The sequence below is a fragment of the Lynx canadensis genome, chromosome D4, assembly GCF_007474595.2.
Source record: "Lynx canadensis isolate LIC74 chromosome D4, mLynCan4.pri.v2, whole genome shotgun sequence".
Classification (NCBI taxonomy): Eukaryota; Metazoa; Chordata; class Mammalia; order Carnivora; family Felidae; genus Lynx; species Lynx canadensis.
Genome location: NC_044315.2, coordinates 50,162,995 through 50,175,210, shown reverse-complemented (window position 1 = coordinate 50,175,210; position 12,216 = coordinate 50,162,995). Strand labels below are relative to the sequence as shown.

Sequence of the window (12,216 nt, the reverse complement as noted above, 5' to 3'; positions counted from 1 at the left end):
CATGGGTGGCACAGATGTGGCACCTAATAGGTATGGCAGTGTGACAGACTGTGATTCTATTTATAGCAGCTGCCGGGAATTTTATCACTGTAACGGTTTAGGAAAAGGATTCCTTTATCTTCCCAATTAGACAATGTGGGATGTACTTAGATTTTTCTGGCAGCCTGGAGACAGAGCCTGTCTGTGCAGTCACTTGAGGGAAAGCAGTCCAAAAACACGAAAGGCAGAGAAGCAATTGCATTAAATACTCAAGTCGGATACTCTGGGCATAGATAAGCTGGGTGCATTTTTCAATCAAATTTAGAACACGAGTTTAAAAGTCATAGTGTAAGAGTCTCACCTGCTAAGGCCAGGCTGTTCCTCAGGTCTGTTTTGACAGGGTGTGGCCCTCACCAGCCGGGCTCCTACCTTCTCCACCCTGCTCTGGGTCCATGGAGGCCACCTGGGTTCCACTGGGTGCAGCTAGTAGGAAGCCCCAGAAGGAGAGAGGAGGGTGGAAGGAACGAGTTTGTTCCCCCCGCGCCGGGGCTCAGCCATCTACAGAAACCACAGCTCTGGTGGACAGTCCTCCTTTGCCATTTCTCTACCTGGATTCAATAAGTGTTCCCTCCCCTGTGCCTTCAAGTCCACACTCATTTCAAACAACTCTCATTTTTCAGTCAAGGCCTTTATGTAAACGCAATTTTGTGCTGATGTCTGATAACTAAAACAGATAAAACCATGCTTCCTGTGGCTTGGCCCCGAGACTGGAGCCCAGCTTTGTACCTCCTCTCCCACCCTGGAAGCAGGCCCTCAGGCCCCTCCCTAGAGCTGCTATATTTCTTTAAGCAGCACCATTTGCAAATCGGTATCATCAAGTATTTGCTAGTTTGGTGTTTCAATAGCAGTGTGTCAAGTACACACAAGTAATTACTTAGAGTTGTTAGTAATATAATAGCTACAGCTTATCAAGTACGTACTATCATTCAGAACTTTAAATGCATTGTTTTACATAATTCTCCCAGCAACCATATCAATTAGTCATTTATATCTCCATATCATGGGCAAGGAAACTGACGTAGACAAGCCAAGTAAACGAGTGACTACATGAGATCTTAAACGTAAGCCATCTGGAACAAATTTCGTAGCTCTTCCTTGTCCCTGACGGAGAGCTTGGCACAGGAGGCTCACCATATGCATTGTTTTAGGAGCCATATGCCTTGGTACTTGGTCATCCCAGTAGAGGTACAGGAGCACTCCATGAATAACACCATGAATCTAAAATAGCAGGTTTCCCTTGCATCTAATTTCCCATTCACCTTTCTTGCCAAAACTCAGCAAGTGGCCATGACCTTAGCCCAGAGATTATGGCCTGACCAGGGCTACGGAAGACCCCATTTCCGTGTTCACAGTGAGCTCACCAACTCCCAAGGCTTCAGTTATCACTTATTCCAAAACTAGGTCTCCAGCTGTAACCTCTTCCCAGCTACAAACACAGGTGATGAAAATGCCTGCAGACACCCAGACAGGCATCTCGAGTGTAATATGACTACAGTGGACCTCAGCATCTTCTCCTGTTTTAAGCTTCTCTCATAATCTCTTAAGCTTTCACCTTTCCAATCACAGATGCCGGAAAACTCTTGAGTTACTGACAACTGCCTTTCCCCTCACTGTTCATAGCCAATCATCACATTCTATCCATTCCAGCTCTACTTTTTCTCACACATTCAGGCCCTCATTCTTTCTCATTTGAACTACTGCAGAATTATAGTGCCATTGGTCTCTGTAGCCCCAGACTTTGCAGACTTTCCTTCCTGGCCACTGGTGATGCTGTTGCTTCTGCCAAGGACTCCCTTCCCCTACCTACATTTTTCTGTTCAAGTCCAGTCTTTTCCAAGACTCAGCTCAAATTTCAGTGGTAATAGGAATTTGTCTTCCATTATTTTGCACAGCTCACAAAATACAGTTCAGATCTGCAGACTGCCATATGTGAACATTCAAACCCACTACAACTGTTTTTTTGAATTAAAGAATAGAGAGGACTTTAAGATATACCAAATGGAGGGGAGCCTGGGTGGCTCAGTCAGTTAAGCATCCAACTCTGATTTCAGCTCAGGTCTTGATCTCACAGTTCACGAGGTTGAGCCCCAGGTCAGGTTCCATGGTGACAGTGCGAGGTCTGCTTGGGATTCTCTCTCTTTCCCTTTCTCCCTGCCTCTCCCTTACTTGCACACACATGTGCGCTCTCTCCCTCAAAATAAATAAACTTTAAAAAAAGATACACCAAATGTGAAGTCATATTTAATTAACAACATCACAAAAGAGAAATAGATCTCCGAATCTCAGATTTTTTTTTGTTTTAATTATTTTATTGTTTTTAACCATATTAAATACACTCTTTAATCCCCATCTCACCCACCCCTCCACCCACCCCCCGCCCCGCCCCGGTACCATCAGTTTGTTCTCTATAGTTAAGAGTCTATTTCTTGGATTCTCTCTCTCTCTCAATCCCCCTCTTTTTCTTCCTAAACTCATTTGTTTTGTTTCTTAACTTCCACACATGAGTGAAATCATATGGTATTGGTCTTTCTGACTGGCTTATTTCACTTAGCATTATACTCTCTGGACCTATCCATGTTGTTGCCAATGGTGAGACTTCAGGGTTTTTTTTTTGTTATGGCTTAATAATATTCCATGGTGTGTGTGTGTGTGTGTGTGTGTGTGCGTGTGTGTGTGTGTGTGTGTGTGTGTGTGTGAACACACCAGTTCTTCTTTTCCGTTCATCTGTTAATATACACCTGGGCTGCTTCCATAGTTTGGAGGATCTCAGATTTAAGGTGTCATCTGAGTAGCACCTTTGGTATGGACTCTCCTCACTTTCCACTAAAGACAAGAAAACAAATGAGGAATTGTAGCTACAGTGATAACCAAGACGGCCAATCAACCTTTTATCAGCATTTAGTAACCCCAAAGTCCAATAAAATTGGGCTGAAAAATATGTTTCTTTTTACTATTAAAATATTTTTTAATGTAAAAGATGAATCACTGGCTTTTACTCCTGAACCAAGACTACACTGTATGTTAATTCACTTGAATTTAAATTTAAAAAAAAATAAATAGAAAAAAAATTTTTTTAATATCATAAGTACCTCTTAAAATTGAAAATGTGTAACTGGGATCTCAAATTCCATATTAAGCAAGCAAAGATTTAGAAGGGAAAAGGAAGAATCAGAGAAAGTTTAAGTGTGCTGAGTTCCCCATTGGTACCCAAGTATCCAGATATGGTTCACTATTTACTGTTATAAATACAGAAGCATAGGTTAAAGAATGTTTCTGAAAAAAACTAAGGGTAACCACTAATAAAATAAAAAACAGGATATATACACTAAAAATGACTAGGGAAGATAAATGTCAACAAAATAAAGCCAAATAAGCAAAGGATAGAAAAAAAAAAACACTAAAAGGAAACATCAGAGAAGTGTAAAAAAGTGAAGCATAAAACAGTATTCAGAAATTAAGATTAAACACATTACCTGTGATTTAAATATAAATGTTTAAAATCACCTATAGCAAGTACTCTCAGAAAAAATTAAATCTTTCTAGATGATGCTTATAGGAGACTCACTGAAAATCACACAAGCTTAAAAGCAAGAGATGGACAAAGAATTTATCAAGAAATTAAAAGAAAAAAGAAAATAAAGAAATTAAAAATAAAGAAAAAAAGGGTAATTGTATTAGTTTCAGACGAAGTGGAATGCAAGATGGAAATGGAACAAAGTGTATTATATTATGTTGATGGAAAGTCAAGTCCATGGAGAAAGCACAGTGTTACAGATTGTTGTGCTCCAAATCATAAAGAATCAAATATATAAAGAAAAAAACAGATAAAAGCAAAAAGAGTGGGAGGAAAGCAGAATGGTTTTGGCAGATAGCATCACATCTCTCTCAAATTTTCACTGATGAAGTAGATGAAAATGAAACATGCAATTTGATAATTATTATAAATTATATATACATATATACATGTGTACATAAACACATACATGTATCTTTCAGGTATATCTAACTATACCTTAAATGAAAGAATTCAGCTTCTTTTTTTCCCCAATCATCCAAAGAATATGTACCAAAATTGAGTATATATCCAATGGAGCAACACATTTCAAAAGATCAGTGTGTAAAAGGTAAAACTGTACAGCCAAAATTACTCTTAACAATCCTTAAATCCCCCAAAAGAGAATATGCAAGTGCATCATTAGTCCACAAATGTAACATGCAGGTTTTCCCCCAGCACTGGATCAGATCACCGCTGCCTTCAGTGCGAACCAGATGGAGGAGCTGGCTGGTATTCGGGAACCAGGTAGCACAAAAAGAATGCACCTCCACACACACTGGTCACAACTGGAGCATGAGAAGCCTAGAACAGGGACTGAGCTCAGTGCAAGGGAAAGCCCAAGTGAAATTATCTGCACCTTTATATACTTTGAGACCAAGTATATACAGTTGGATTTGCCTCATTTAAATTTGGTTTGGCTCCGAGGTAAATACTCAAAATATTTAACAACCTGGGCCAGCCAGATTAAAATGCTTGCTGATCTGAGTGCCAGAAAAGGTTCTGAATGGCTCTGATAGGCCGGATATTAACCCTCTAGTTGCTGGGTGGTTGGAAAGTCTAGAGGGATCTAGGCAGCCGAGGTGGCAGGACAGGGGGCATTCGGGAGGAGCAAGCAACAATTATTTACCAGATGGCATAGAATTATTTCACTCTTTTCACAATCAGTACAAATGAACCAGTACAAAACAGTGGAATAGCAGCCCTGTCGTAATCCATGCACGCATGTATGCACACACACACACACTCACACACTCAACTCAGTGAAGTCAAAGAGAAACAACCCATGCAATACTCCCAAACCACAATAATCCCTTACACAACATATTAAATCAAGTTTAACAATCCATCACTAAACAAAGAAAGACAACCAAACTCTTAAAAATCATAAGCAGTCTTCTAAATAATTACTAATTCTCAGAAAAGATGAGAACTAAAAAGACAAGACTTCTAGAAAATATAAGATAAGAATCTTACTTTCAAAACCACACAAATGAGTCCAAAACTGCTTTCACAGACAAATACATAGCTTTAAATACTTGGCTTATTATTATTATTATTGAATATAAATAAATCGAGAATTCTCCTAAGGGAACCTTTGTAAAAAGAACTAATAAGACTCAAGAAAGGCAGGGAGAAAGAAAAATAAAGCTAAATACAGATATTAAGAAACTTAAAAAGAGAAAAATGAGAATTCCAAGAGCTAGTTCTTGGTGTGGGTAGAATTCACAATAGCCAGTCTCTGAAGTCTATTTATGAAACTAAAATTAGCAATAAAACAAGAGGTAAAATAGGTCTTGTGAAAAGATGCTTTAAATCACAAGAAAATCCCATGTATAATTCTCAACTAATAAATTTGAAAAAAATATATTCATTGATTTTATTAGGAAATATAAATTCCTAAAGTTAAGCTAAAAAAATACAAAGCCTGAATGATCTCATCAAAAATTCACAGGGCTGGGGCACCTGAATGGTTCAGTTGGTTAAGCAAACATCCAACTCTTGATTTCAACTCAGGTCATGATCCCAGCGTTGTGGGATCGAGCCCCACGTCAGGATCCATGCTGGGTGTGGAGCCCACTTAAGATTCATTCTCTCTCTCTCTCTCTCTCTCTCTCTCTCTCTCTCTCTCCCACCACCCTTCCCTCATTCATGCTGTCTTTCTCTTTCTCTCTCAAAAAAAAAAAAAAATTACAGGGCCAACTGATTTTGCTAGAGAGTTTGTGTAATAGAAAAACATTTTTTTGTTGTTGTTTTTTTAATGTTTATTTAGTTTTGAGATAGAGAGAGAGCATGAGTGGGGAAGGGGCAGAGACAGAGGGAGACACAGAATCTGAAGCAGGTTCCAGGCTCTGAGCTGTTAGCACAGAGCCCAACATGGGGCTCGAACCCACAAATGGTGAGATCATAATCTGAGTTGAAGTTGGATGCTTAACCAACAGAGCCACCCAGGTGCCCTGAAAAACTTTTTTTTTTTTTAAATAGAAATCTACCAATTCTTTTAAGGCAGAATAATCTTGTTATCTAACCTCAAATAAATAGCTGAAAAATGAAGACTACTCCTTATCTCACTTATGGAAAAGCAAAAAAATCCCAAATAAAATATTAGCAAATCAGTTCAGCACTTTATTAAATGATTCATCTTCTGTAAATATTCTCTGGATTCCCAGCAGGCAAGAATGGTATAGTAGATCACAAGTGTATTAATAATGTATCACTTAATTGCCCAACATGAAATGCATTGGACCTTTATGAAAATATCTATGAAATTTCCAACATGAGATGCATTGGACCTTTATGAAAACATCTATGAAATTTTACCAAAAGATACAAAAGATTTCAAGACTTGGAGAAATGTACAGGGTTCTTAAGTGGAAAGATAACTCTTCCTAAATTAATTCATAAATTTAAGATAATCCCAATGGGTGTCACAAAGGAAAGAGTCACTTACGATAGGTGCTGAAGGGCTTCAAGAAACAGGTATGTCCGATACTCCATGGGAAGCTGTTTGCATTACCACATCTCTATTTGAACTCATTGGTCAAGTGCATTATACTCAGAAACGTGCTATCTGTCTATGTGTCTCTTTATATCTATCTGTAGCTCTGTGTGTGTCGAAAAATTGTTGCCCTTCTTATTTTTGAGATAAAAGGCTGAGCTGCACATCTGGCCCGGCACCAAGGTGAACAGAGAATGTAGCAGCAGGAAAGAGCAAGGGAGGAGTGCATAAATTAAAACCGAAGCCCAGTTCCATGTGGGAGGTAACCATGAGAATATACGCACCCTGGGAATTCACAGGGGAAACCTGGTAGAGGGCATGTGAATTCCACAGGGAGAGATATAAAATTCAATCTTATCTGGAAAATGTGAACAGTGGCTATCTCTGGATAGTAGTACTGTACACAGAGCATAAAAAGATAAACACGTTTAAATGAGTTCATTGGAAGGGAGGGAAATGGCTTGTGTTGTGCATCCTAAGCCTTGGATTTAGTCATGGCTCTCATGGTGGTGCTGTGTCTAAACTATTTCAGTCTCCGGGTGCCCTGCATCAAACACAGATCACATCACAGTGAAAGGTCAGGCAGGTTAGCCTTGCTGAACAGCAGAGCCAAGCAGTATGCGGTTCGAAGCAAGGGAATCAAGCCATCCTGGGTTTGAATCCCAGATCTGCCACATATTACTAATGTAACCCAGGACTATACACAAATAACTCCGCCTTCTATGCCTCTGCTTGGTCCTCCGTAAAGTGGAGGTGATGATACTGACCTTTTAGCATTTCATCATATGAAAAAATCTTTTGTAAATTCTATGAAAGATGTGTTAAGAATGTGCACCAATAGCAATGGTCAATAAACAGTGACGTTGCTGCTGCTGCTAATGATGATGATGATAACGGTGAGGACTTAGGATTCCCTAAAGGGGTGAGACCAGTGAAGAGAAGAGAGACTTCTCCCTGCAAAATAGGCACAACCTGCCCCCCCTGCCCCTCCCTGCCGAGGGTGATCCTCCCTGCAGGACCAATCCGAGGCAAAAGCTACAGTTTGTGGTAGTTTTTCATCCTACATCCAGAGAAAACAGGGTCCACAGAGTGAGATATTGAACACCACCCAGCACGATAATGGTGCAGTACAACAAAACTTATCTCACACCCTTGTTTCTCTTTTTCCCATGTAGTAAAGGACTTAACTTCCGGTAGGGGGCATGCAGTTTTAATCTGCGGTTTCTTTAATGACAAAGTCTGACTCCGTATTAAGGATGACACACATTATTTATAGTCTAAGGTCACCCCTGGAAAACAAGATTTACCATGTGCTCTAGGAACTAAAGTCCACAATCCCTGGACTTTAGTCCTAGATTTTAAAATCAGAATTTTAAAATATGACTAATCAGCCAAAGACCTAGATTTCTTTTAATTTTTTTAATGTTTATTTATTTTTTGAGAGGGGTGGTGAGGAGAGGCAGAGAGAGAAAGACCCATAGAACAGAAGCAGGCTCCAGGCTCTGAGCTGTCAGCACAGAGCCTGATGCGGGGCTCTAGAAGAACCGTGAGATCATGACCTGAGCCAAAGTCGGTTGCCCAACTGACTGAGCCACCCAGGCGCCCCAAGACCTAGGTTTCAAATAGAATTTTTGATACTCCTAAGTTTGGTTTCTAAAGGAGTTAGAAACTAGATCAAACGGACTTTAGTTCTTGGACTGTGTAATGTAAAATGTATTCAAAAGAAGCCAAAATTTTTGCTCTAGTGTGTGTGCTTGAAATTAGAACTTGATTGCTGAGGTCTGTGCGGCTAATTTCAAATTTTGAATGTCTGAAAGGAATCAACACTCAAATGTCAACTTAGAAGGAAATACTTGCACATATGCAATAGATTCCCCCAAGGACCTATGCAATTTCAGGTTTGTTGGCAGTAAATCTCACAGAATAAATGAGATGATGTTCACTTCTAAATCAAGTATACAAAATATTAGTATCAATATAGTAATAGTTCATTCACCTCAAACTCTGCTTTTTTGTGAACAATCCTTCCCATAACACTGACAAAAAAGTCAGCATTATCAACCTCATGACTTAAAACATATCCCCTCAAGGCACCTGGATGGCTCAGTTGGTTCGGCATCTGACTTCAGCTCAGGTCATGATCTCGTGGTTTGTGGGTTCAAGCCCCATGTCAGGCTCTGTGCCGACAGGTCAGAGCCTGGAGCCTACTTCGGATTCTGTGTCTCCCTCTCTCTCTGCCCCTCCCCGACTCGTGTTCTGTCTCTCTCTCTCCCTCAAAAATAAACATTAAGAAAAAAAAAAAATATATATATATATATATATCCCCTTTATTCTGGAAGAGTCTTTCAAACCTTCAATCAACACTTTATCAGCCTTTATATACAGGTGTGATTACCCGGTCTCCGGTCTACAGTAAATGGAAGAAACAGATCAGCTTTCATATTTCAGTTTCAAAACCTGTACTTCTAACCAGTATTGGCTTAGCCAATAATTCCTCATACGGGATACACGTCTATCACACCCAGCTCAGGGCTGTCTTTGCCAGAGCGTATCTTATAACTATGTCAGCAGTTCCTCGATGAGCTTTTGTTGAAGCAAAGGCATCCTTCTATCAAGTGGAATATTTTATAGAAGGTAATATGTTAACCAAATTAAGGTTACCCTGATTGAAGTTGGTAAAGTAGGGGCATGGGGCCTAAGACCAGCAAGCCCAGGCCTCACCTTCACCCGCTGTGCAAGCCACACAGGTGTCCCTTTGGAACCCCAGAGCTCCATGAAGCAAATATGAGAGCCACTGGCTTACAGTCTAATGGGAGATTTGTAGACAGATCAAACACGTTCAGGTAATTAGTACGGATACAAATACTAAAGGGCAGCAGTAAACTGAGGACTCTGGCTTTCAGGTTTGGACGTGTCACACGGCCACTGTAATCACAAAGGAGGCCATGGTGCAAGACTGCAGAGGGCGCTGGTGGGCTGTCGTCCTCACCTTTCTCAAACTCCGCGGACTGTGGCTCCTAAGGTTTTACAAGGAAGATGGTGAGATGGAGGGCAAAAGACACAGCCAGAAGGACACGGGATTTTGAAAGATGCCCTTTGACACCAGGGGTTCTCGGGCATTCTCAACTGTTTCATCACCCGAAAACAAGCCAAGACTCTCTTCTTCATTAATAACAACACCTTTTTTAAATTAACAAATAATGCATATATGACATTCTCACCCCATTTCTGGTATTTACTCTCATCCAGCACACTTCTCTGAATCTTCACTTGATCCCTCAGGGTTAAGTTCTAAGTGATGAGAGGAGGTCCAGGGAAAAGAGGAAAGGATTTGTTTCAGGTCTTACTTGATTATTATATGGCAGCATCAGAAGACCTGGCTTAGTGCTGTGACTTAACTTCCTATGGCCCTTCTGGTTTATGGTCAATGATCCTGTGGTTGAGACCGTTTTTTTCCCCTCTCGCAGTTCCCATCCTAAAAGGGAGCCTGTACAACTGGGTTTATGCTTCAAGACAATAGTTAACAGATGTTTAAAGCCAAACAATCAAACCTAGCTATTTCTCTGCTTCTCAATCTATCTCTTAATCTTTCTTTCTCTCTTGAGCTCTCTCTGTATAATTTATATATTTTATTTATTATTATTTTATGTTACTCATGTATTAAAATGTATTTAATATACTTACACATTAAAAGAGTATATAACTAATTTTTGTATTAAAATGTTTCTCTGCATGTCCAAATTTTTCAACAGGAACATGTATTATTTTTGTCTTTTTTTAACTTTTTAAAAAAAAATTTAATGTTTGTTTATTTTTGAAAGAGACAGAGAGAGACAGACTGTGAGCAGGGGAGGGGCAGAGAGGGGGAGACACAGAATCCAAAGCAGGCTCCAGGCTCTGAGCTGACAGCACAGAGCCCTATGTGGGGCTCAAACCCAAGAGCCATGGGATCATGACCTGAGCAAAGTTGGATGCTTAACCAACTGAGCCACCCAGGCCCCCCTATTTTTGCCATCTTTAAAATTTATTTTTATTATTTTAGAGAGATAGCATGCATGAGCTGGGCAAAGGAGCAGAGGGAAAGAGAGAGAGACACAGAGAGAGAGAATTCTAAGCCGGCTGTATGCTCAGCATGGAACCTGATGTGGGGCTCCATCCCACAGCCCTGGGATCATGATCCAAGCAGAAATAAAAGGTGGGATGCTCAACCGACTGAGCCACCCAGGGGCCCCTTTTTGTCATCGTTTTTGTAATCAAATTATTTCTGTAGAAAAATATACATTTTAAGGAAGCTAAAGTGTACAAATACTGTATTTTGAAGTAACTACCCAGAGTTCTAATTTGCATAGTATTTTCATTCCCAAACATCAAAAATCAACTGAATTCTGTGAGAGAAACATTTCTCAGCATCTCTCCTGGTCTTATTTCAATAGGTCATCTGAATGTCCCAATAAAAATATCCAAGGAAGAGAATGTTCCTAGAATCTCTTTTTTTTTCTGTGATTACACCATATTAATAAATATCTTGATAGTCATAAACATTATATGCAGAATAGATGGCAGTACTGATAAATGTGGGTCCTTTTATATTTATTTTTATCTTTTAGGAAATAGCAATTTAAGCATGAAACTGATCATCACAAAGTATCTCTACAACTATGAAAGTATTATATTTGATGTTCTTTTTAGAACAGTCAGAATATACATTTTTAAAAGATATGTCTTATTATGAAATCTCTGTCTTTCAACACCTATCCAAACACACTAAGACAAAATGATTAGAAAGAAACGCTTTTACTCTCGCTAACATTTTGATGTATATTCTTTGTTTTTTGCCCAGGGTATACAAAGAGAAACTGCAGAAACCAACATACATACTTTTTTTTCTTAGGTTAAAACAGAACAGTTTCATATCCTGAATTTTTACTTAATCTTGTTACATTTAAAATCTTACGGTAACATTTTGCTTTACAGTGCTAAATTTCTATGTAAAAAGCTACAGTGTTGGGGCACCTGGGTGGCTCAGTCAGTTAAGCATCTGACTCTTGACTTTGGCTCTGGTCATGATCTCCCAGTTTCGTGAGTTCAAGCCCTGCATCAGGCTCTGCAAGGGCAGCGTGGAGTCTGCTTGGGATCCTGTCTACGCCCCCTCCTCCACTCACACTGTCTCTGTCTCTCTCAAAATAAATAAATAAACTTTAAAAAATAATTTAAAAAATAAAAAGGTGCAGTGTATTTTCATACACACTTATCTCGTGTATTATTGAATATTCTCACTTGCTTTTTAATCTTTGCCAGTTTGATATAGAAAAATAGTCTCTTATTTTGATTTGATTTTAATTCAGAGGGTGAATTTTTTCACAAGACTATTAGCCATTTGTATTTCCTCCTCTGTGAATTATTTCTTCTTCTTTTTCTGTTGTTTTCCTTTTTCTATCAGCTTCAAATGAGCATCTTTTATGAAAATACTTTAGTCTCTTATATGCCATATTTGTTGCAAGTATTTTTCTCATTTTTCCTTTGCCTTTTTATTTTGCTTATTAAATTAACAGTTTAAATATTTATGTAGCTATATATACTGAATTTTATTTTTGTGGTTTCTTTCACTGTTTTTAAGCCTAAGAAG

The 12,216-nt window shown here is 39.2% G+C and overlaps 1 protein-coding gene across 1 annotated transcript in view; it reads right to left on the bottom strand.

The window, feature by feature from the left end:
• TEK (TEK receptor tyrosine kinase) overlaps positions 1 to 12,216 on the bottom strand; it is an 82,937-nt gene that overhangs the window by 53,363 nt on the left and 17,358 nt on the right. The window lies entirely within an intron of this gene.